Raw genomic sequence first — 25,114 nt, 5'->3', positions numbered from 1 at the left:
CAAAGTAGGGCTACTAATACTTTTTGAGCTTTTTTGTTTTGGACTTCTATACTTTTGTCGTTCACTAGAAATGCGTTCGGGCTCGCTAAATCCAGCTTTGGTAGTATTTTATTGTGATAGCCATAATCCTATTTTATCCTCTTTTTCGGTAATCGTATTTTATGGCATAGGTAAAATGAATCAAAATTACTTATAAGATAAAATCCATATGATTTACTTGTATTTTTGTTAGTTGTTACAGCAGCCTCGACTTATTTAGAAGAGAAAAGAACTTAATTAGAAAATGAAGCTGGAAACATTGAATTTTCGTTGATGCAGGTTTTCTGTATTGATACTGTTTGATAGAGCTCGTGAAGCACTTTAAGGATCAGTTAACAGCTTTTTGATATCTTGTATACTCGTAGTTTAGAAATAATCGAGTGAGATCACTTATCCTTTTCACCTTTTATTAATAAAGACATTACTATGACAGTAAAAATACACATGACTTACAATTAATTAAAAATATTCTTCAAAAAATTTTGAGTAGCAAAGCCCATTTATGTTTATAAAGGAAGATTTATTTTAATTAATTCCTAAATAATAAAAATGTCTTTTGTTTTCTAAATTAAGATGTTAGCAATCTAAAAGCATAAGTACATAATTATCATACAGATTCTGACCCGGCTACAAAAGTAAATGTTCGTAACATCATTTACTACGTTTTAAGGTCCCTTATTTACATACAAACATATCAACTTCGCATGGGATTTTAACCCACAGCAACTGATTGTGTAGTCCTAAAACTACTAAACAAAACAAACTTATATGAATAAAACAGTAAATTTTACCTATGATGATATGAAGCCGTAAATGAGCCATTCCTCCCGAACATCCGAACCAACTGCTATAATATTAATGCTAAACGTCAGATCCTCTCGTTTGTTCTCATTGGGGATGAAAGGGACAGAAATGTGCAATTGGGACGTTAGTCCCGCGAATGAAGACAAAGCTTCTGTTGCTGCATTTGAGATTAATAAAGGAAAAAGCATAGAAACAGTTCTTTTAGGAGCTTATTTCAATGATACTTAGTATTTTTGGGTGAATAAAAGCCTGCCTAAAAAGCCTATGTCTATTAAGGCAAAATTGTGGCTAGATAAGATAAGATAATTTATTTATTTGCTAATACCTACATGAAATTAAGGTGTCACTATCTTAAAATAAATTTTTCCTATTTTCAAAGATGATTTTTTAAAGGAAAGCAACAAGTCACATAGGACTTTCAATTCAATAGTTTTTTAACAAAGGACAGCTATACGGATTTTCGCCTACGTTCATCCTTATAACCCGCATCCCCTTTAGAATTACCTATAGATCTACTCCGTCCAACGAATTTAAATCGAGGTGTACTTAAATACATTTTTCATTATAAGGCAGTAAAAATTAAGCATGTAGGTACTTATTGAATTATTTTCAACACAAAAATATTTCAGTTTATGAGATTTTTTTACCCGACTGCGCCAGAAGGAGTGTTGTGTTTTTATTATATGCTTCTCTGTTTTTTCCGTTAACATTCATGAGCAATTCTACAACGCCTTCGGGATTTGCAGGCGTAGTGCGGGAAACGGCTGAGATCGCAAATTGGACATTGATTCCGCGGGAGAAATATATCCGGGAATCCGGGAATCCGGGAATCCGGGGCGTTACGCTCACTAGTAGAATACTCGTAGTTCCGGGTAGATTGAATATTTTGCTACCAAAAAATATTTATATGTTTGTCACGTCTAAAATGTTGAACCAACTTTTGAAGTGAATGAGATTTTAGAAGAGAAGATGCTATTTGTTTTTGAACAAAAAGATGGCATTTTATCGTAAAAACACATGTTAGATAAGAGATGAAAAATTTAGGTACTTATATTCATAGGTACTCGTGTAGGACAGCTGGAGTGTTATGACAGACTTTCAGTAGTAGGTAAAAGATAATGATAGTAACGATGGTCTTAATAGGTGCTCTTTTTTTTACAAAAATGTAAAGTGTGATGCTGCCCCCGATAGTTGAAAAGGCCCATCTAACACTTTTTTCGGATATGAGACTCAAGGACAGCTAAGAATTACCCATTTAAATTATTCGAAATTTATTTATCTCCATTTTGATTTGGTGTTAAATGCGCCCTTTTAACTATCGGGGGCAGGGTGTGCTGTCGCTGTAAAGTCAGCATCAAATAGTCCGTGACACCCAAAGTGGTCAAAAAGTTGACAACACAACCTTATTCCAATGAGGGTTTTCGCGATTGAAAAATCCGCCAGATGGCGGGACGCGGACGTGGGGTCCGACCGCTGCGTGATTGGTGGATTTTGACATATCATGTCAAAAATAACCAATCACGCAGCATCTGGACCCCGCGTCCACGTATCGCCATCTGGCGGATCCTTCAATCGCGAAAACCCTCATTGTAACAAAGACGTGTGCGAACTTTTTGGCTACTTTGGATGTCACGAACTATAGGAGCTGACTGTACTAAAAGTAAAATAACTAAGCTCTACACAATTCGCCCGTTACACCCTTTATAACTTTAGCTATACGTAGTTATTATTATTATGTAACCAGCCGTGTTGTGCCGGCTATTGTCCAGCCGGAGATAGTGTAAAGTGTGATAGTATGTAATAAACCTCGCCGTACATTAGCGCCCTAAATCACGAGATAATAGGGGTCGCCTACGTTGTGTATCCAGGCACACCAAGCTAGTATACACTGGAGTCTTATGTAGCTGTTATGAGCTATTTTACAATAAAATGTCTGATATATTTTTGTACATACTCACCTAGCTTTTAGCTTAGTTTCCTCAACTGTATGCAAAATACGTGTTAAAGAGCAAACTTCGTCGTTCTAGAAAAGAGTTTTTATTTTTGCTTCCAAGAAAAATGGGAAATGATACAGTTTTGAGTAACTTTGAAAGGTTAAAAACATTTTGTAACAATGAAAGGAAAAATATGTATGAGTATTTATTTAGAAAATGATCTTCACATTATTATTTACTCACTAGCGGCCGCCCGCGACTTAGTACGCGTGGATCCCGTTTTAACCCTAAGCGGTGGAGTTTCATAAACTCCGTTCTTAGCGGATGTCTAAATACACTCTATAATGAACCTACCTGCTAAATTTCAAGTTTGTATGTGTCATAGTTTCTGAGATTTCGTGATTAATCAGTGAGTGGTATTTCGCATTTATAAATAAAATATTATGCGTAAACACTATATCAAGAATGGCTAAAAACTCTATGCAAATGTATAGGAAACCTTCATGTTATTGTATGGTGTATTATACGTTTATTACGAGAAGGTATTATGTTATGTGATACTTTCGTGGATTAGGGACCTTCCTGGAAGTCAAAATTGAATGAAATGATAGCAACCGTTTCCCGGAATGCCGTTTCGTTATTTGTAGGTCGTATAATATCACTCAAATTCAAAATGTTTCATTATTTTGTGATTATTACAAGTAAGAAGATACAAGTTATATTTGTTAAATTATATCAAAAATATTTTATTAAGTTTAAACCAATATTTTGCTACCTTTACGAAGCGCTGGACGCAGGCCGCTACCAATCGATCAACGCGGAAAGCATTAGTGGAGGCCTATGTTCAGCAGTGGACGTCCTATGGCTGAAATGATGATGATGATGATGATGAAATCAATATTTTGGCATTTATGAAAGTAAAATGCAACATGTATGTATGTTGACGATAGTCTATTAACGCTTTTTTATTAAGGCATTTTTTTTAAATTCTTGTGGGATCAATGAATCATGATGTGTACAGTATACAAATATGCCAGGTTGATGGAAACGTGCTTCCGTGTGTCTGTGTAAATCGTGTAAATCATGTTATTGTATCAATGAAAGATAGTTTACTCTTTCAAGGTGAAGTAAACAGATCTACGTCATCAGTTCATTTAGTCTCCTCTGCAGGATCACGTCCTCTGTAATTTTTCAGAGGCTAATGATAAATAGAAAATAATAACTCTTAAGTTATTAAATCCGTACTAGGTATCTGTACATAATATATAAAAGCGAAAGGTCATTGATTGACAGACTCATGCCCGTTTTCACCATCAATCCCTAATTTTTAAGTGAACCCCTACGGTGACACATAACAGGATTTTTGTTTTCAAAGAAAATTAGGGAATGATGGTGAAAACGGGCATCACTGACTCATCACGAAATCTCAGAAACTACAAGTGCTAGGAGTCTCAACTTTTGCACGGGGGTTCCTTCTAGAACGTAGGTGCTCACTAAGACGGGATTTTGCTAAATTCAACCCCTAAGGGAGAAAAAGGGGTCCACGCGTACAAAGACACGGCCGCTGGTATTCCTCATAAAATTACTCTTCCGGCATTGTTTTTACACACGAGTACTTTTCAAAAGTTCTAAAACCCCATAACGTGAAACTCTATGTTGAAAATAGTCTTTAAACATCAGCAAAGACTGTCCCTCTGTGTAAAATATGAAATTTTTTGAGCGTAAAAATCCCCAATCCAGTCCGGATTACCGCAGCACAAAGCCCGCCGCGCTCAGAGGGGATCCGGATAACCGGGCGCGACTTTGTATTGTTCGATTGGGCCTGTTGTAGTGTGAGAGTAATTTTCTCATGTATTATTCTATGATATTTTACTAAACTGTTATGTACTATAATGGTTTCTTCACTAAGAACTATTTTCTACGGGCTTTATTCTATGGTCAAGTAAGAGTCACTTTTGAATCGAGTATTAAGTTTGTTTTGAATAGGGTAGGGTAAAAAGATTATGAGACATGCAGTTGTAGAGGCACCTTAAGAGCAAAATATTTGACGATTTGTAAGTACTAATTAAATAGTCTATACTTACAAATAAAGAAATTTTGACTTTGACTTTGAGTAGTCTAGAACCCGAATATTAGTCTTAAAGTTAAAGCTCTCTAGTTTGTTGTTCACATCACGGTAAGCAGCATGTTGTGGTAGGTATACCTACCTATTTTATAAGGCTTAGGTTAGTTAAATTGCATAGCCCGATTACGAAAATATTTTATTTAAGTAATAAATCACTCTACTTTTACAAAATATTGTACTATTTAAATTAAAAACGACGTTTTTTTGTAAAGAATAAGGCAATAAAATCTTCGTACATCCTGTCCAGATGGCCCTACAGACAAAGCTGCCCTCTCGAAAGGGACCCGGATAACCGGGCACGTGTGGGAAAGGCTTTGTACTGTTCGATTGGCCCTATTGACAGCCAGAGGACAGGGATTATTAGGAACTCCTACTATGTTGTGGATAACGAATACTATTAAGTAGAAATATCTACCTACAAGTACCTAGGTAATTACCGCTTACAACCTGAAATTGATATACTTACTTTACTTGGTATAAACAGATAAGTTAAAACTTGAATAGTATTTTATGAATAATATTATAAACTTTATGTACCTATGCTTTCGTCACAAGACAAAAATTGTTATAACCTCATGTACCTACCTACTCAAGTGAACTACCTGTGTTCTTATGACAATAAGAGAGTGAATAAGCACATACAAGATAGACATGTACCATCCTATACAGTACGATTGCAGCGCCTAACTGCCATGTTCTGCATTAAAAAAGTCTGCTGACAGACAGAAAAACAACGGAGTTGTACCTATCGGTCCCGCGGGTACGGTACCCTGAAAACCTTACACATGTACCTATTCTCCGAATTTGTAAACAAACATTGTCGCAAGGTACCAAATGTATACCTTACGCAAATTGAAAGTTTATTGCCAACATCTACCGAGACATAAAACGAAAACGAATCAATAGCCGTTCGAACGACATTATGCTGTTTACGCGTTTTCCAATAAAACCGTTTCAATCGAACCAGTGTTTTTGTTGATGATTAGTGATGGGCCGACTATGGTCTTTGCCGACTAACCGACTAGCCGACTAATCGGTTTTCAAATTGCCGATTAGTCGGCCGACTAATCGGCAATGCTGATCATTCTAATAACTACTTGTCCGAAGAATAATATCTAGATTTTCTCAAAGAAATATGCCTAACTTCTTAAGAAATGAGATTTATTTAATATGAGAAAAAATAAAAAGCAACATTACAATCACCAAACAGTACCTAAGGTAGATGTCATAATTTTCGACGGCAGGGGTCACAGCGTCGCTTGCCTCTCTAACTGATGTATCTGTCATTTTTTTCGAAACTGAGTTATCTACACCATCTTAATCAATTTTGCAAGACGAATCGATCTATCTAATCGACTGAACATTTTGCTCAATGTCAGTAACGTCAGTTAGAGAGGCAAGCGACGACAGGAATTGACAATATGATCGCCTCCTGCTGGGCTAGAATGCGCGCCGTGATATTATTCTTACTTATCGACGTCAAAATGTATGGGAAAAATGGTCTCACGGCCTACCACCACCGTCGGATAGGCAAGGCTCGCCATATAGTGGGCAATTGCCGAGACCGACTGTGATAGTTGATGGCTTTGTCCGGATTCCCATAGTTCTTCACACTAAGGCGATCGACGGAGCTCAGGGGTTATTTATGTGGGTATTCCTCATCCTTCCGATGAGAAGAGCCCCACATAATCTACCACTTCTCCGCAGGATAGGTAGGCAATTCCATGTATTTTTTCCGAAAAAAAGTGTCATAATTTTTATATCCATGGACAAATTACATAAACTTTACACATTTTTGATGATTTCCTGGTAATTTTAACTAATTTTAATTTTGTATAAATTCAGACTGATTGCCAAAATTTTAAATCAGGTAAAACCACTTTTTACTGATTTTTTGCAGTCAAAAGTGGTTTAGATAAACGTCCTTGGTCTACCTCATAATCATCTTGCTGATTATGAGTTTTATTTCATTCACATATTTAATTTTGTAATGCGCCGATTATAATCGGCATATTTTGCCGAATAGTCGTCACTAGTCGGCCGACTACAAATGATGCCGAATAGTCGGCTTTCCCGACTAGTCGGCGACTAGTCGGCCCATCTCTAGATGATGTAATCAATGTTCTGTTATTTAATAATGAGCTGTAATGTCTTGATTCTTAGGCTGTGTTGCACCACCTAACTATGACCGTAAGTATAACGTTAACCGGTGTTTTTTGTATGAAATTTGACAGATTTTGACAAAGTAAGATGGTGCAACCCAGCCTTAATCTTTAGAGCGAGAGAAAGGGAGAAAAATCTTTTTGAGGCAAAGTTGAGCAGCTGATTATAATATGGTATTTAACCTACTTCCTTTAAGAGTCTTGAGAAAGAAGAAGTATATGATTTCAAATCTATTAAAGAAGATAATGTAGTATGAGTAGAGAATGTAGTTTTTATTTAGGTTGATGAGCATAAGTGGCAATGGGCACATAACTTGTAGAACTGATGGCCATTGGGGCAGAAAAGTAGTGGCGACTCTCTCTATCTAGGCAATCCTCTAACTAGGTGGACCGACGATCTGGTAAAAGTCGCGAGAAGCACATAAATGCGGGCAGCACAGGACCGGTCGTTGTAGTCCAGTAGTGTGCGTCATTTGATTGAAATAAACGATGAGCTTTTAACTCTACAAACCACACGTTAGAGACATATTTTCCCTTCAATATTCCATCAAAGGGGACTGTAATTATACCTTAAAGATGCCTAAACCAGCGGCGTGGCCTTCGTCACCGTGGGCCACGGCATATGCTGAGTGGGGTCCCGTTGCAGTGGGCATCTTGTTGGTGAATGGGTGGCACTGCTCAGTTTACTCTTGTTTTTATTTTTTCTTCTTTTATTATTATGTGCCACTGTCATGTCTATGTAATTGCCTGTATTTGTGTGATGTCCATTGTAATAAATGTATCTTTCTTTCTTTCTTTCTTTCTTATATGATTGACGAGCCCATACCGCTCTTCAAAAGGTATTAAACGGTATGAACCAGCGAATTTCATGGTAATGCTGATAATCCTCAATTCGGCAGTAATCCGCAGCGATGTCGCACCAAAACCCCCGTTAGTATTGTAGGCACGTTCGTCCGCTGAGAATAGAATAGCCTTGTGCGATTGTACTGGGATGGCAGATCGAGCTACGCTATGGCGTCTTATGTAGTCTTAATAAGTGAGAGTTTGTAGGAAAAATGCACTAAGGACTGGCGACTCTATTTATGTGTATTTTCTTGGGGGTGTATTAAGAAGTAAGATAGGTATGACATTATGGCCTCATACTGAGCAGAGACCAATTTGGTAACAACAATTTTATTATTTTTGCTTTATATTGTCAATGTGTATAATTTAGTACCAAATAAATATTTTTCTTTCTTTCTTTCTTTCATATAGGGTAGTCAATAGGTTCTTTAATTTAAGAATTCGAAAAAGATTTTCAAATATGGGGCATAAATGAAGGTTACCTATTTTTTGTAAAAGCGGATTCAAATACTTACCAAAGCTGTGTTTTATCTTCGGAACTAAGACATTTTTATAGGATTTATTGTATTTATAATGTTTGTGTAAGTAGGTAGTGGGTTTACTATACTACAATAATAAAGTGGACGAAAAAGATAGAACTAGCCTAGCTTTGCAGTCCAGTCAGTTGCGTCCCAGCCTTACACCGACTCATACATAGTCTATCAAACAACTTTATTTCAAAATTAAATTATTATGAATTCATTAAAAGAAAATAAATGACCTCTATTCTTTGTTGAAAGAAAATTTCACTAAACGACTTAGTTTTCAAATAATCATGCTGAAATGTACTGTATGTTTTACCTTGCCAATATGCGACATTCCGTATGATTAGTAGTTACTGAGCCTCGCTCGCGAAGGATGGATTACCGAAATCTCGGCTAGTCCGAACTGCAGTTTAAGCCTTAATACCTTATTCAGTGAAAGACATGAGCCTAAATATATTTAATATCGATTGAACGCATATTTCGCAGGGCCTTTTGCGAGAATGAATAGGCACTTACAGGGCAGATATGTACCATCCTAGTAGACTGCATCTCACTTAACACCAGGTGCAATTGCGCCGCAATTGCGGTCAAATACCTGTCTTGTCTTACATAAAAAATATATCGTGCCATTCGTACATAATCGATACCTATTACATATCGACCTATGTTTTCGGCAAGTAACTCTTTTCAGTGTACAGCTGGAAAACGAAACTGAAAAAGTATTTTCAGGACAAGAGAGAAACCATATTATTTCCACTGATAAGTTTAATATACTTACACAATTTGTTACATACTTTATGTATTTCGAGAGTTCGTTCGTTTCAGCCAAATGACGTCCACTGCTGGACAATGGCAGCGCAGGATCGGTTGTTATGAAAATCCTTGGGGGAGGCCTTTGTCCATCAGTTTCAAGATTACTTACTAATAGTTGTAATTTTAGTAAATGTGTCTTTCAAACAATTAAACAAAAGGCCCTTCAAGTGTAAAAAAGATACAAAACCATATTTAATAGGTTTAAAAGTAGGATCCAATCTAATAACACAAGGGTAACTTTATAATTTGGACCTTGAAAGCAATTTCAACCCAAAACCAATAATATCTTCGTAGAATCTCAAGTAACAACAACAAACAAACCTTACGTAGGATTGACTTCGTTGCAAATTGAACGCTATCCTCTAAGCTAGAGGTCTGAAATTCGTTATTCATCGTCGTTTAGATGCAAAGTGTCGATTTTGATACATTACGTGAATATTTTGCGCCATCTGTAGAAATTGTTTCGCTTACGAGACGGGAATCGCGAATTTATGAACATTTGGCTGGCCAGACGGGTTGTGAAAACCTGATGTTCGCTTATATGGGTAAGGGGAGTCCGGGAGAGTTGTACCACTTTTTACAAACATCACAATTCTTCATAGGGCTTCGATATCATTACAATTTTGCGATGCCTTACAAAAAAACAGCAAAGTCAGACCGATGTCAATTATAAGGTAATTGTTTGAAATGGCCGCTGCGATACAAGCTTTCTTGCTTAGTGCAGAGATTGCCAGATTAAATTGTACATCTTTTACAAATACCTAAATACTTTTTTTACTTTTACTTTTAATTGTCGGTAATTGGTCTCACACATGTGATCCATGAACGAATTTTCGTTTCTTTCGGATCATAAAAAACATATATTAGTTCTCTATTTTAGCCGCCTTTTAACTACGATTTTTCTATTTTTTCCCCTATGATATTGTTTCCCCCTAACATGAGTAGAACCATGTTTAATCTTGAATTTAGGAGATGTCTCTTATCTCTATTATAAACTAACAATGACAGATAGACTACAAGGGCTACTTTTGCAATTAAAATATGAATTAGTGTATGGATGCGTCTGCACGACTTGATAATGAACGTGGTGTCAACTAACAAGTTAGTGTCAATTGACTCAGAGGCCATCGCTTCGTGCTGACCTAAAATGCTTCTCTCTCTTTTACATGCCATCTACCCAAGTGTGCGATAAAGACAGACAAAGGCATTACTGAGGTATAAACCTGACTTCGTGTAAAAGGAATTCCCTATACAGCATATTCTTTGGATTCTTTACACTAGGTAAAGCTAGCTTTTAAAGTCAACTTTCAGGAAAAACCTTGTACAAAATTCATGGCCAGCAGCTCACAATTTGTGTAGTCATGTCACGCCATTTTCGTGGTTACCACGTAATGTACGTTCTTACATTTTTCAGTTGAAAGTATGGAATTTATTTTAGAAATAGCTTGCTCTTTCTGGTATTTCGAAATGAATAATTTGGTCTACCCTATGGTCTACGCATTCATTTAGAGAGGCCTATGTTCAACAGTGGACGTCCTGTGGCTGTATTGACGATGATGATCTACGTATGTTACGACAGTGCGAAAGGTTAGATGATTAAAATACTCAAACACCTTTAAAAATAGTCTAATATTCTGTCAGCTGCAAGTCGGAGCTAAGTTCATTTATTTTATTTATTAGGACAACCAACAAGACAAACACACATACATGGAATTACTATAACTAAAAGTGCTTAGAACTAAGTGTTTATGTAGGTACCTAATAGTTAATTATTACGTATTAGGTTGATTATTAATTTGTTACTAAAGATGGTAGTACCTATTTTAACTAAGTTTTACATTATTGTTTGGTAATAAATAAGTCTACATATATCTTGATAATGTTATGAATACAAAATACCAGTAAGTTTTGCGAACACAATTTCTACTAAATGAATTCGAGTGTTAATCCATCTCACCAACGATATATTGTCGTTTCATTTCACCAATAAACTGCGGGTTGCATCCATTCAACAAACAGAAAGATTTCATAATAACTTATTAAATTATTGATAATAACCCTAATAGGTGTGCAGAGTGCATGTGGAGTACCACCCTCCCTTCCTCCCACCACAAGTGATTAAAATTGTTGCCACAATAAAATCAGGTGGCGACTGCCTGATTAAAAATGCCAACTTATATTTTTACGGTTGACATATTAATGATTATTAAAATAATTGACGACTCGAGTTTTCCGGTTTAACAAACATAATATTGTAGAGTTACTTAATATTAAGTGGATGTAGATACCTACCTATTATTGGATATGTAAGTAAGTGTGACTAGTTTTTTACAATATTGTATAACCAAAGTTGGATCATCACATCTTTACACTGTAAAATTTTATTGTAACATTGGTTGTGCATTTTGATCCTAACATTTAAATATTTAAGATCGCGATTCCCACAAGACATTGTAAAGTTCTGCTATGCATGAATGCCTTCTAGGTGTTGGACGAATAAGAAGTAAGTCTACTGATTCATCTTGTGTTTGACATTATATGTACTCTCTTTCCTCAGAACTTTTAGCTCTACAAGTAGTAATCTTGTGAATAAATGATGCTTTGAAACTATTTTGTTCTTAGTTTACAGTTTTGCTTTCACGTGGAAAATCCTGCTCTAAGGAGTTTGGAAATTTAAGCAGACTAAAAAAGAAGTAAGGTTTTTATTTTGAAACTAGGCAACTCAATTCAATCTTGTCATCGATTTTTCCCGTTATTATCTATCAAAAGCCTTGATCTATGCTTAAAATTGAATTAAGCTTTGGAGCTTCAAAGCTTCTAAAAATCAATTCTTAACACGAGATATAATTGAATAGAGTAGAATCATTTAAATTGGATGGTGTGATTCTACAGGATAAAATTATAATCGTTGGCATCCTGACTCTACACAATGATACAGTATTACATTACCCAAATAAATACCCAAATACAATACACAAATACAGTAAGTAGTACATTCCCCAAATATTATACGAACCCAATGAGTTGAGTAAAACCTCGTAAAATCGTTTTGAACACCTTTTATATGCACACTCATACAAAATAATCTTTTTTAAAAGCATTGCAATTTCATCCTGTATAACATAGTATTATGGGCTCGTAGCGAACTTTATAACATAATATTATTATGTGCTCGTAGCCTACACTATTGCTACAACTTAATTCGTAGCAGCTACGGCGTAGCTTACATGTAGGCGTCTATAGTATTCAATGATATTTGTTTAGGAAGGGGTAGTCAAAACAATTAAACACTAGGGAATCTTAAGTTATTATAATAGGAGCTATTATGCTATAAAAATATAGCCTAACTAGCTTTTTCCCACGGCTTCGTCTGCGTGAAATTTCTTCTGTGAGGGAAAAACTTTAATGCGCGTGTCACTGTTTTAAAAACTGGAATGAAAACTATCCTATGTCCTTTCTCAGGACTCAGACTATCTCTATACACAAAATCCGTTTAGTGGTTAACGAAGAGACAGACAGGACTTTCGCATTTATTTATTAACTAGCTTTCCGCCCGCAGCTTCGCCCGCGTGGAATTTTGTCAGAAAAACTTTATCGCGCGCGTCCCTGTTTCAAAAACCGGGATAAAAACTATCCTATATGTCCTTTCTCAGGATTCAGACCATCTCTATAACAAATAACATCCAAATCGGTCCAGGTGGTTTAGGCTTGAAAGCGTAACAGTCAGTGCGTTTTTAATTTTAGTAGGGACGTGCTGTGACTCGTTACGTAAAGATTATTAATAACGACAAATATATTTAGAAAGCTAGCGTTAATAATAATGCTAGATAATAATGGCTATGGCTACAAATACAACCTGTCAATTCAATTGGCGTTATATTTTCGACCACTTTAGTCAATTGAATAAGAAATGAGCCCTATCAACCTTTCCAAATGACCTTTTCTACTATTCATAGTAACCTACCTATCATACTGCAAATATACAATATTTTTATTTTACATTCCAGTCAGTAGCAAAGGCCCACCAAATCTTCTAAATATAATTATAACTCAAAGGTGCCTGACTGACTGATTGACTGACTGACGGACTGACATAGTGATTTATCAATGCACAGCCCAAACCACTGGACGGATCGGGCTGAAATTTGGCATGCAGGTAGATATTATGACGTAGGCATCTGCTAAGATAGGATTTTATGAAACTCCACCCCTAAGGGGTAAAACGGGATCCACGTCCACGCGTACGAAGTTGCGGGCGGACGCTAGTTTTATGCATATTAAGTTTTTATGCTTTAGGGCTCCAGTGATGCAGGACCATGTGTTTGAAATACAAGAAATTCGAATTTGCAGGACATTGTAAACTGGATGTTCATGTCAATGTTAGCCTAGGCGCAGACCGCCAACTTTTAATTGGCCGATAGTTGGGCCCGATTCTAATTTGTATGAAAAATCGGCCGATACTAAATTGGTGTAATGTGCGCTCTTTATATTACTTAAATCAATAGGCTTAATATTAAAACGCGTATACTTCTAAATGGGATCATGAAAAAAACGGGATGTCCCCGTGGGAACAAGCCCTTATTTTGAATTATAAAATGCAACCCATTTTAATTTTCAGTTCAAATTGCCGATTAACTGAAATAAAAAAAATATAAAGATTTAATAGCGATTTCATAGCACCTTTTACCAGAAATCAAGAATGTATTTACATAGTGTTTTATTCCTGGAAAACAAACCTATTAATTTCCATACAGTGGCATTGAAATTCGCTGAAAAGGCCGTACACTACGTTTTATTTTCACTGTATTTTTAATTGTTTGCTCACCGCCAAGGTAGGTACAGTCGGGCGCAAAAATAATAAATATTAGCGATTAAAATAATAATAATAAGTTTATTTTTTTTTAACCGAAGCTATGGTACCTAAATGTGATTATGTGATACATTTTCATTATAAGTCCTGTGGTCATCGATATTTTGCAGTGAAAAATAAGGGTTGTTAATGTAATTTTGTTCATAATATCCTAATGAATATAGGTAACCTTTACACTGCGAAAAAAAGCCTACAGACCGCGAATAATACCTATTCACTATTTTTCAACTTTTACGTGGTAGGAGGAAACTAGGTTTTATAGTCTATAATAACAAAATGATTAGCAATTTTTGTACCTAACTGTACTTTTACTTTAACTGGTGTTTTCGGGGTTATCATTGAGGGAAAATATTATAACAGTGGCGGTCAAGGTTGACAAACGTTTGTTAGGCCAGTGGTTCTCAAAATTGTAGTGATTATACCATTTATAAGGCCTCCGCTAAAACTTTCGCGGACTCCCCGCATGCGGTTCAGTATTGAAAATTTGTATGAGCAGCGCACGCAAGTGCCTGTGTCGGGCGTGAATTTCCATACATTAAGTCATTTCCATACATTAGGTTACCTTCGCCATATCGAATAACAAATGATCGAAAATCAAAATATCGTACGAACAAGATATTGAATTTACAAATGATCGAACGTTCAAAATATCGAATTTACAAATGATCGAACGTTCAAAATATAGAATTTACAAATTATCGAACATTCACAATATCGAATGGTGCCTCTCGTAGGCAGGTGGAACTTAGTATTTAGTATCTCTTCTAACTAAGTAAGTACATGATACTTTTTTATGCAAAGCAAGGCAGGTATTTGACCTGATGATGTTAAGTGAGATGCAGTCTAGGATGGTACACGTCTGCTTGTAAGTGCCTATTCACCTTCGCCTTAAAAAAACCCAGATTAAGGTCTATTTTTTACCACTGTGTTTAGATTGATATGCCGTCGTTTGTAGAAATAACACTAGAGAACCACTTACAAAACCATTTAAATTCCATTTTAGCTTGCAAACTTTGGGAACCTATACCTACGTCAGACACACGCAAAGTGGCATGCGAACGGAAAGGGTTACTTAAGAGCTTTCGATTAAGACGTTAATGTGCTTAGATAAGCTTTTTATAAGCTCACTTTTTGTGGAATTCAGGTATTTAAGTAGGTAGTAAGTGTTCGAGGAAATTCTGTTTATTACTGCGTAAAAACGTGTGGGTAGATTACGAAATGAATGTTAAATAAAGTATCCAATCTATAGCGTTTGTTTGAATTCTGATTTTTACCTTCATTGCCATAGGCTTTGATGAAAATGATTGGTTTCAATTCAAGTTTGTAACTTTTTTTTTATGTGACAGGAGGCAAACGAGCAGACGGATCACCTGATGGTGATTACCGTTTACCTTTAAGGTGAAGATATGCTCTCCTCTTGAAAGCTTGCAGGTCGTATCCGTCCGGAAACACCGCAGACGACAGTCCATTCCACAGTTTGGTTGTACGGGGCAGGAAGTTTCTAGAGAAACGTACTGTGGTGGACTGCCAACCATCTAAGTGATGGGGGTGGAAGTGCTGTCGGGTAGATCGGTGGCGAAAAGTGTTACTGCCAAACTCTAAATAAAAAAATCCAGAAATTATTTAGCTGAGCTGAGTATAATTTGTGAAATACAAATTAAAAAAACGCTTGTGTCAAAGTCAAATGTGTGCGTATTTTTGATGTAAAATGTATAAAATCCAAGGACCAAACAAAAACCCCTTAGGACTTAGAATTGGGGTGGCAACATCAAAAAACAATATCAAAGCACCATTTTCGTATCGAATGATTTGCGATACCAGCATTTTTCTTTTCTCTTTGACGTGAATTCAGTTCCACGAACAAACACTTCACAATCGTCCCTCCACACTCCCCGGCACATGATTCGATCCAACGTCAAACAACAAATAATGTTTTAAAGAAGTTTCAAGTCCCACTTTCAGTTCTTGGGAGAGAGTGAGCAAATTTGCCATGCAAATGAGATCTTTTGTTGCTCTAGTCTACTCTGAGCTGGTAAACAAAAGAATAAGATGCAGTAGGACTGCACCATGCATAGCCTAGGTAATTATTATATTCCATAAGCGTAATTATGGAATTAAAGTCGCCCAATTACTTTATTTAGAAGGCTCTTACTGGCCTCAGCTACCTACTCAAAACCTACACAAGTCACCGCACCCAACTTACCTCTTCTTCTTCTTCTTAAAACTTATTTATTTTTTAAAGTTGGCTTTTAAAAAGCACTTTTACACGTCCCAGTATTACCACTGCTTCGGGCACTGCACTGCACATATTTCTCGGTACACTTACCAGAGTGGTCGTGGTCATCCTCGTCACACCTGGTTTGGTGACGAGTTTTACAATGGGACAATATTATTTGATCCTCTAAAAACTAATTGATCTTTTTTGTATGTGCACTTTTAAAAATAAATGATGTATTTTATTATATTTTATCTTTATATTAATTATTGGGTCTATATTAGTTGATCTACGGATACATTATGAATGATCTTCATTTAAGGTAACATAATATTTATGTTTAACATACTCTTTTAATATTTGGTAAACAAAAATAATATTTGATCCTCTTTTTTAGTTATTGATCTTTAATTTTGTTAATTTGATGATTTTTATATCAAGTTTGCCTTTTAATATTGATCACCTAATAAATACATTTCGATCTATGTATAACTTAACTTTAAAATATATTTGATCTAACTAAAAATATTATTGGTTAATATTTTTAATTAAAACATAGGTATCTTTTAATTTAATAAAAGTATAATAAAGAAAATTACTTTGTGGTTGAGTGACAATCGTCCGTCATTGGTTACTGAGTTGGCCAAGGGCTTAGCGGCCAATAAGCAAGCAGAATGGTACATTGCCATGTTTGTTTAAATTACAAGCTTTGCTTAGTTTGGGACTAGAGGCGCTATGTAAAATAATTTCTTACTTCTGACATCCCTGAACCCGACATCATAATTTTTACCTCTTTATTTTTTTTTTTCAAATCGAAAGGTTGATTTTCTCTTAGTATACCGATCTTGACCATGATCAGTGACCATAGAGTCATCTGTCAACGGGTCGATTAGACACGATAAAAGCACTGAACGATATTTGTTTACTTTAGGGGGCGTCCATAAATTACGTGAGACAATTTTGGCTATTTTTTAACCCCCCCGCCCCCCTTGGTGAGACTTCATGAGATTTTGCCAGACCCCCTCCCCCACCCCCTAATCTCACGTGAGATTTTCCAAAATGCCTATTTGCAATGTGAATAAGACAATCCATGCTTCGAAAATATTAGATTTTATAAAAAACCCGACCTGCGTGAAAAAAATTACTGAAATGATAAAACAAAACAATTTAAGCCCAGTTTTTTTACTTTTAGTACAATTTTTAACTATTAGTTTACATTTTGTTCATATTTAAGCATTAGCAAACTGCGGATCTAAGAACTGAGCCTGTGTTCACAAATGCAGACGGAGGATTTACCTACTCTGTTTGTTGTGGAAAAAATTACGTGATATTTCTCGACACCCCCCCTCTCCCCCACGTGAGATTAGGTGAGGTTTTTCTGGACCCCCTCCCTCCCCTAAAAGTCTCACGTAATTAATGGACGCCCCCTTAGTGCGACATCGGGTCGTGAGGACCTGATAAGTTTTTTTTTTTTCAAATATTTACTGTGTTTGACGAAACAATTGCAAAACAATATTTATCTTTCGTACTACTGAAAAGACCGAATGTATCCATCCCGCACCAACGCATCCAGCACCTAAGGTCAATTCGACCCGATAACGCAGTGTGAACGTGTTAAGTATGCTTTTTTAATAAAAAATAAATCTTTGAACATCAAGTGCCTTTAAATAGTTTCCATCCTTTGACTACAACTTAATAAAAATAAGTACCATAACATAATTATTTTGAAGATTATTTGATATAGACAAAAAATAATTTATACAAATCGAATTATTTAAAAAAGTATCACAATATTGAATATTTGGTGCTCATTTCTTTTATTTTTGAGGACCAACAAGTAACGATCAGATATAATTTTTACATCTCAAAATTTTTTTGCGTAGTTCAAAAGAGGTTAAAATATCGATCGATTTCATTTATTTTATGTCTCAAAGAAAGAGGATCAATCATTAAAATAGATGACCATATAGATTTTTTTATTTGCCGTTTTTGCTAATTTAAAAAGATCATTTAAATACATGCCTTTTACAATTTCAAATTCAATCATCAAAATCAAAATAATCAAGAGATGTGTGCGAAGAGTTTTACCAGAAAACATGCTATTAAATTTGTCCACATAGAGTCGCGTTGGGGTTCGTTTTTTACACCGCTTATTCTTGTATGTATATCATAGCCCATAGGTGAATGTTCAAGAAAACCTATGGTTGCCTACTGAGGGCTTGGTGGGAGTTTACATCAAATGTACAAGTGACCCCTAAAAAAATATATGAAAATTTTAGTTCTTGAAAGTATCCGCTAGGGGCGCTGTACAATCCGTCATACATTTAGGCTGAGTTGCACCACCTAACTTTAACGGTAACTATGACGATAACCGATGTTTTTTGTATGGAATTTGACAGATTTTTGACGTTTGTCAAAGTTAAAGTATGATGGTGCAACCCAGCCTTAATGTCATTTTTTTACGCGCTACTAGTGACGACATCTGATGTAAACTCACCCTAAGCCCTCTGTTACATATTTCCATTGTGTGATCACCCTGAGGGGAGAACGTTCACCCTAAAATGTATCATTATAGGTTCAATGGAAACCGTGTAGGCAGTTTTTGCGGTAAAATACTGTTTCGTGTGTAGGCGTATATGTATGTGTTCTATTTCTATAGTTCACGAATGTCTACTGAGAATATCCTACATGTATGGAAATGAAGCTATCTAAAATATTTTCATAAAGGGTCCTGTTTAACGCCCGTAAATCAAGCGTTTTTGTCGAGAAGTCGTTATTTTTGGACGTTACTTTGATAATAATCATAGCAAAAATCTAGAACAGATATGAAAGTAAGTAGTCTGTCCCTGTAGGTAGTCTGTGTGTTTTATGACAATGTTTTTAATTATAAAACGCGCGTTATAGACCTTGTATTAAAATGTGGCATCCATATAGGTAAAGAAAGCCACGGGCAGAAGCTAGTGTTGATATAAGTGGTGAATCATAACCGTTATTTTTTTAAATCCAATTTATGGTGACAACACACTCTTGATCAACATTATGAACCATCTACAAGGTGCAATGATTAATTACCGAATACCGAAATATAAAGGTTACCTACAGTCTGAAAGCCTAATATTCTGAATATCAATCTACCTGAGGCAATATTGACAGGCCTCCACTCAGCTCACCTTGTAGCGATGTCAATATTTTGTGAAATTTGCATGCCCTGCACAAGCCCGGCGACCGTGACCGTAGTTTTACGCCCGTACCTATCTATTCACAAACATTACTATGGGGTCTCACAGTGCGCGTGGACGCACAGGGTCACAGACGAACCAATCACAAGCTCTATTCAACTCTGTGCGTTTGATTTACTGATTCACTTACGCAAGCATCGTTTGTGAATACGAATATTAAACTCTACATACAACCGAATAACTAAAGCTTTAGATTTAAACATAAAGTAAAAGTTTTAAAGAATAGTTAGGAGTACACGTAATGAGAAAAAGCAACAGTATTGATAAACTGTGCTGGTTCAAAACCAAATAAATTATTTTTCTTTCTTTCTTTCAGCGGCTGTGTACAAAAGATTTTAAGTTTTTCCTTCGCTCTTCCGACAAACGAGGAAAATCACACTTTTCCTCATTAATTCATCTGAAATATTTGGGTCACGAGTCACGACTTACCTAAAATATTGGGATTACTCGGAAAAACTGAATCCATTGGAAACTGAATCACCTACAGTAGAAACCTGTCTGCTTGTGACCACGGCTGCAGCATATCAACCGAAACGTCAAGTCGTGAGTACATAATGTAACTCATTCATAAATGTCGCGTAAGACCCGTGTCTTTCTATTTTAGTCGAAATGGAACGCGAAAGTTGAAAATCTTACTGAATCACCTGTTTTGAAAACGCGATTGTGACAATCAATGTCGGATTAGCAAGCTGAAATGGCAGTGGGCTGGTCATATCTATCGAAGAACCGATAACTGCTTTGGTAAACGAGTTCTTGAGGGGAAAACGCGACTCGTAAGCGTAGTGTAGGATAACCCCCTTAGCTCGAGATCTAGCGGTCGAGAGACAAGTGAAAAGTCGCTAGAAGAATCTGGACACAATATTATGCCGAAGATAGGGTAAAATAGCACATTTTTGGGAGACTTATGTCCTTCAGTGATCTGCTAATTTATGTTGATAATGATGAATCTCTACTGACCAATTGACACTATTAATATTAGATAAGGCATGAATGAACGAAACATTTATTTGGTACAATATTTTTTTAACTTCTCGGATATACTTTTTGCTCGTATGCCGTGAGCACTGATCCGTGCGATACACAATGACTTTCACGTTGTTGTCTGGAATCTTGGCATACGACCGGTTAATAATTTGTTACAGGATCAATTACAAGCTCCAAATCAATTAACTTTGAATGTCCTGGGAGAACAGGAAAAATACCATATTATACCGAATTCGCTACGTTCGCGTTCCTGAGGTATTATAATCATCATCATCTCATCTCGACGTCCACTGCTGAACATACTCGCAGGTACCTATTCCCCAATGATTTCCTCAAAGGCCGGTTGGTAGCGGCCTGCATCCAGCGCCTTCCTGCTACCTTTATAAGTGGAACGTACCGGAAAGCGCAGCGTAGGACGTCCACCCACAAGGTGGACCGACGACCTCATAAAGCTAGTTTGTGAAGATTTTAAAAACTACATAATCCTCGTATGTATAAACTAATCCCATATTTCGATGAAAGCGAGTTTGTTTGTCTCGTCGACAGCAGTGCGGGTAGTTATGCAATGTGTGCTTAGCGCCGATCGCTCCAGGTAAACCCGCTGTCAGTTATTACTTTTGTTAGCAAGTAATAATGTTATACAGAAAATAACTTTATTAACTTGATCATTGAATATGGAAAAATTTTGATCCTAAATATTTCAAGATGATTTTGAGAGCGCGAAGGACGTCTAAAGATCTGTATTACTAAACGCTGAAAGTATCAGTCCAGTGATTGATCCAAATAAAAAATGCAACTAATGAAAAGCCTCAATTTATAGAAATTAAATCTAGTTCTGAACTTAGGGTTCTTTCAAATTAGACGTTTTCAGCAGGACGTCTATCGTGCGTTTGCAAGACCGCACACTAACTGTTGGTACCTAATTGTCAATTTTAATCTGAAGCAGTTGTCATGTACAATTTACCGTGTGCGGTCCTGCAAACGCACGACAACTGTCCGGCTCAAAACGTCAATATTGAAAGAGCTCTTAGTGGTAGCACTACAGCCTAGTAATAGGTACCACACCACCACTTAGCTTAGTAATACCACAGAACAGATACCTAAGATAATACGTACCCAAGTGGCCCTTGTCTTTGACAAGGAACCCTTATTATTTATTGGTATTTAAATACCGCTATCGCTTAAAACTCGATTCTATCTCAAGCATAGATGCAAGTCTCTAATTGAAGATTTAAACTAAGTAATCACAGGCCAAAAGTATGTAATATTTTTAGGTGCAATTTTAAAATAAGGGACATAGAGCCCAACAAGAACATTGCTGTAAGTTCCCTGTTAGATTTAAAATTAAAATGTGATAAAAATCTAAATTTTGAAACGAACAATTCAGATTGCAACATTAGCTCCATCTGCATACTATATTTGGCTATTTTTCAAAGTTAAGAGCAAAGTTTAAGCTGAGTTGCACCACCTATATTTGACAGTAAATTTTACGATAACCGATGCTTTTTGTATGGATTTTGATAGCTTTTTGACGTTTGTCAAAGTTAAAGTAAGATGGTGCAACCCAGCCTAAGTGTTTAAGTTAAATATAGCAGATTTAATTAAAACAGTTACAATTTTAGATGATGGAGGTCTGACAGGCTACGAAGGCTATTTTTAGTATCATTAATACGTTTCTCATTTTGGTCTTTCTCAAGAACTTTGAAGTATCAATAGCTGCCACTTTATTTAAGTTAACTACCTATAATTATGTAGGTAAACATTACTAGTGCTTTTATTTTACAATTACTTTTAATATAAAACTTTTATTATTTATACGAGTACCTTATACCTATCTATGTATTTGCAATGTATTTGATTAAACTATTCAAGTACGTTCCATGTACCTAAGTAATTCGTTTTGTACTGAAACACGTTCTGCAAAATTTTATAAAAAGAACTTATTTATTTCTTAATTTAATAATGAAAGTACGAGTAGCGCTGAAAATATCTGTTAATTGAGTTACACCAAAATTGGATTATGTTTATTATATCGTGTAAGGATGGTGTGGTTTGTATACAAACAGAAGTATACAAACACTGGTTTTGGGATATGTATAACCATAGGTAGGTATTATTTAGATAAGATATAGACCTACACTGAAAATGGAGATTGAGGTTTTAATGGATAGTAGAGAGGTATTTTCGTCATTTCAAAAGTAATGTTAAGGAAAACTGATATTAAACAAACATCAGTTTTTGTAGGTATGAAGAATAAAAGTTGACCTCATCATCGTTATAATCATCATTACCAGATTTATCAACCAGATTCTTTAATAAGAATAAATTAATAATTAAACCGACTTCATATTCAGCGTAATTTATTTCAAATACCTACTTAAAAGGTAGAAATAAATTATGTTTTAAATAAAGCCGACACCAAACGGCAATTTAATGATTTACCTAATGAAAACCTACATATATTTTAGTTTGAATGTCAAGAAAATGTTTCATGTGTTTTTGTTTATGATCATACATTTTATTGTGTAAGATATTGGTTTATAAATTGTGCTTAATTAGGTTTTGTAGAGCTTAAATAATAAGAACTTTTCCATTAAAATAATATATTAATTACATACGAAGGTAAGCTTTTAATAATAAATTGAAATGATTAAATAGGCTCTAAATTTCTCGTAGCTACCAAATTTTATATCAACACTTTAATTTCTTTGTAAATAAGTTAAGTAAATTTTCTTGTCGAGCCTATTTTTCCCAGCGAGAGATTAACCCAAATCGTCAAAATAATGCCACCTAGAGAAACAATAAGCGAACGATACACCTAGAGCCATAAAAACAGTGACAAAACTCTATATTTTCAAACAGCTCTTTTCAAACACGTGGTAGAGTCTTAAAATACAACTTTATCTCTAAGACTCACCTTAAAACAGCGTAGTCACCTCTTCAAGTCACCGAACCACGTAAAAATCAGTTAATAGCCAATTGTTTATTTATTTTTGACACGTAGAACGCGGGGTTAGAACAGACGAGCACCCGGCGCGCGTGTTAGATCGCGAATGAATGAAAACCGGGGGTGCCGTAGGCGGGGCCGCCCTAGAGGCTACCCGGCCAAATTATACCCACACATTCCTGAAGAAAAACGCTCTCGCATTCAGCCGGGTTATGGAAAAATCTGCCTCAATATGAATATTACCCAACTAATTTCAAAAACACACAGAAAACTCTGATATAGTCTTACTGGGGAGACTTTTTGTTTGGGCGGCGTATCACTTGTTCATTGTAGAAGAGAGTAATTGAAAATTTCCCCAGAATCGTGCCGTCCCATAAAGAACGTTAATGATCGTGATAAAAGGGTTATTGTAAATTCTTTTCGTGCTAATGGAACTTATTAAATACAGACCTATTTGTTGACCTGCTATTTTATAGCAGACTTTGAATAAGGCTAGGTTTTGAGTTTAAAATACTAAAAGCTTCGCTTAGTGACTAAACAATTATTACATACTACGAGTATTTGTATTTAAACCCTGATTAAGAAGTTTACCTATCACTTATGAGTCACCTATTAATTTTACATTATGTGGGAACCATTTACGTCTTATTTACTAACTCAAAGGTAAGTTAAGTAGGGTGTATGAAATTTTCATGATATTTCTTATACTATGTTCTACTATTCTTTACCTTGAACAAAAAACCTGAGTATTTATATCCCAGCTTCCATAAAATATTTGGAATTCAAAATTACTTATTGTCACTCGTACTTGCAAAAGTCGGATAGAGCTTTATTTATGTACATTCCACTTGAAAAACTTTTTTCTTTTTCCTTTTTCTTTATCTACAAACAAAAGTACAGTCGAGCACATCAGGCACATTTTTGTTGAAAAAGAACCCGTATTACAATTACATAGGAAATCACAGTGTAAAGCTTGTTTTGTACTACACTTAGTACCTACAAATTGTGGTTTGTTAGTGAACAGGTGGCCCGAAACTTAATTCGGACAGCGACAGTGACGCGGGTAGGACCGAACCTGCGCGCTTAGCGGTCCATTATTTATATCGCTAGGGACGCGGAATGAGGGTAGGACGTGATTTGTACGAAGGCATATCAAGATCTTCAGCTGGGGCATCTTGTGTACTTGTAATAGGTACTATTTTGCGAAAAATAAGTATAGTTGGATGTGCTGTCGACTGTTCTTTTATAAGTACAGATACTTATAATATTCTATACTATGTTGGTCTTACGGAGACTTTCCTCAATTATCTAGACAAGGCTGAAATAGCCGCATAATTTATGATATACTAGCTTTTGCCCGCGGCTTGACCCGCGTGAAATTTAGTTTGTCACAAATCGTCATAAATTATAGCCTATTCACGCAAAAACTACCAAACGGATTTTAATGAAACTTTACAGTATTATTCTTTATAATCCAGAACTGACTGACTGACTGACATAGTGATCTATCAACGCACAGCCCAAACCACTGATGTGCATGTGGATTGAGTGATCCTTGCTTCAATCTTAACAAAAATCGAGGAAGTTTTACTTAAAATATGTTAAAACATTGCGA

At 35.8% G+C, this 25,114-nt stretch overlaps 1 protein-coding gene across 2 annotated transcripts in view; it reads right to left on the bottom strand.

Moving 5' to 3' along the window:
• Positions 1-23,590, bottom strand: part of LOC135082712 (calbindin-32) — a 101,253-nt gene extending 77,663 nt beyond the window's left edge. For both annotated transcript variants that reach the window (XM_063977482.1, XM_063977483.1), the window contains exon 1: positions 23,470-23,590. The gene's annotated coding sequence lies outside the window, so the exon portion shown is untranslated. The remainder of the gene's footprint in view (positions 1-23,469) is intronic.
• Positions 23,591-25,114: the final 1,524 nt, after the last annotated feature.

The sequence above is a fragment of the Ostrinia nubilalis genome, chromosome 22 (genome assembly GCF_963855985.1).
Source record: "Ostrinia nubilalis chromosome 22, ilOstNubi1.1, whole genome shotgun sequence".
NCBI classification, from domain to species: Eukaryota; Metazoa; Arthropoda; class Insecta; order Lepidoptera; family Crambidae; genus Ostrinia; species Ostrinia nubilalis.
Note: the sequence above shows the minus strand (reverse complement) of the source record. Positions and strands in the feature narration are given on the sequence as shown.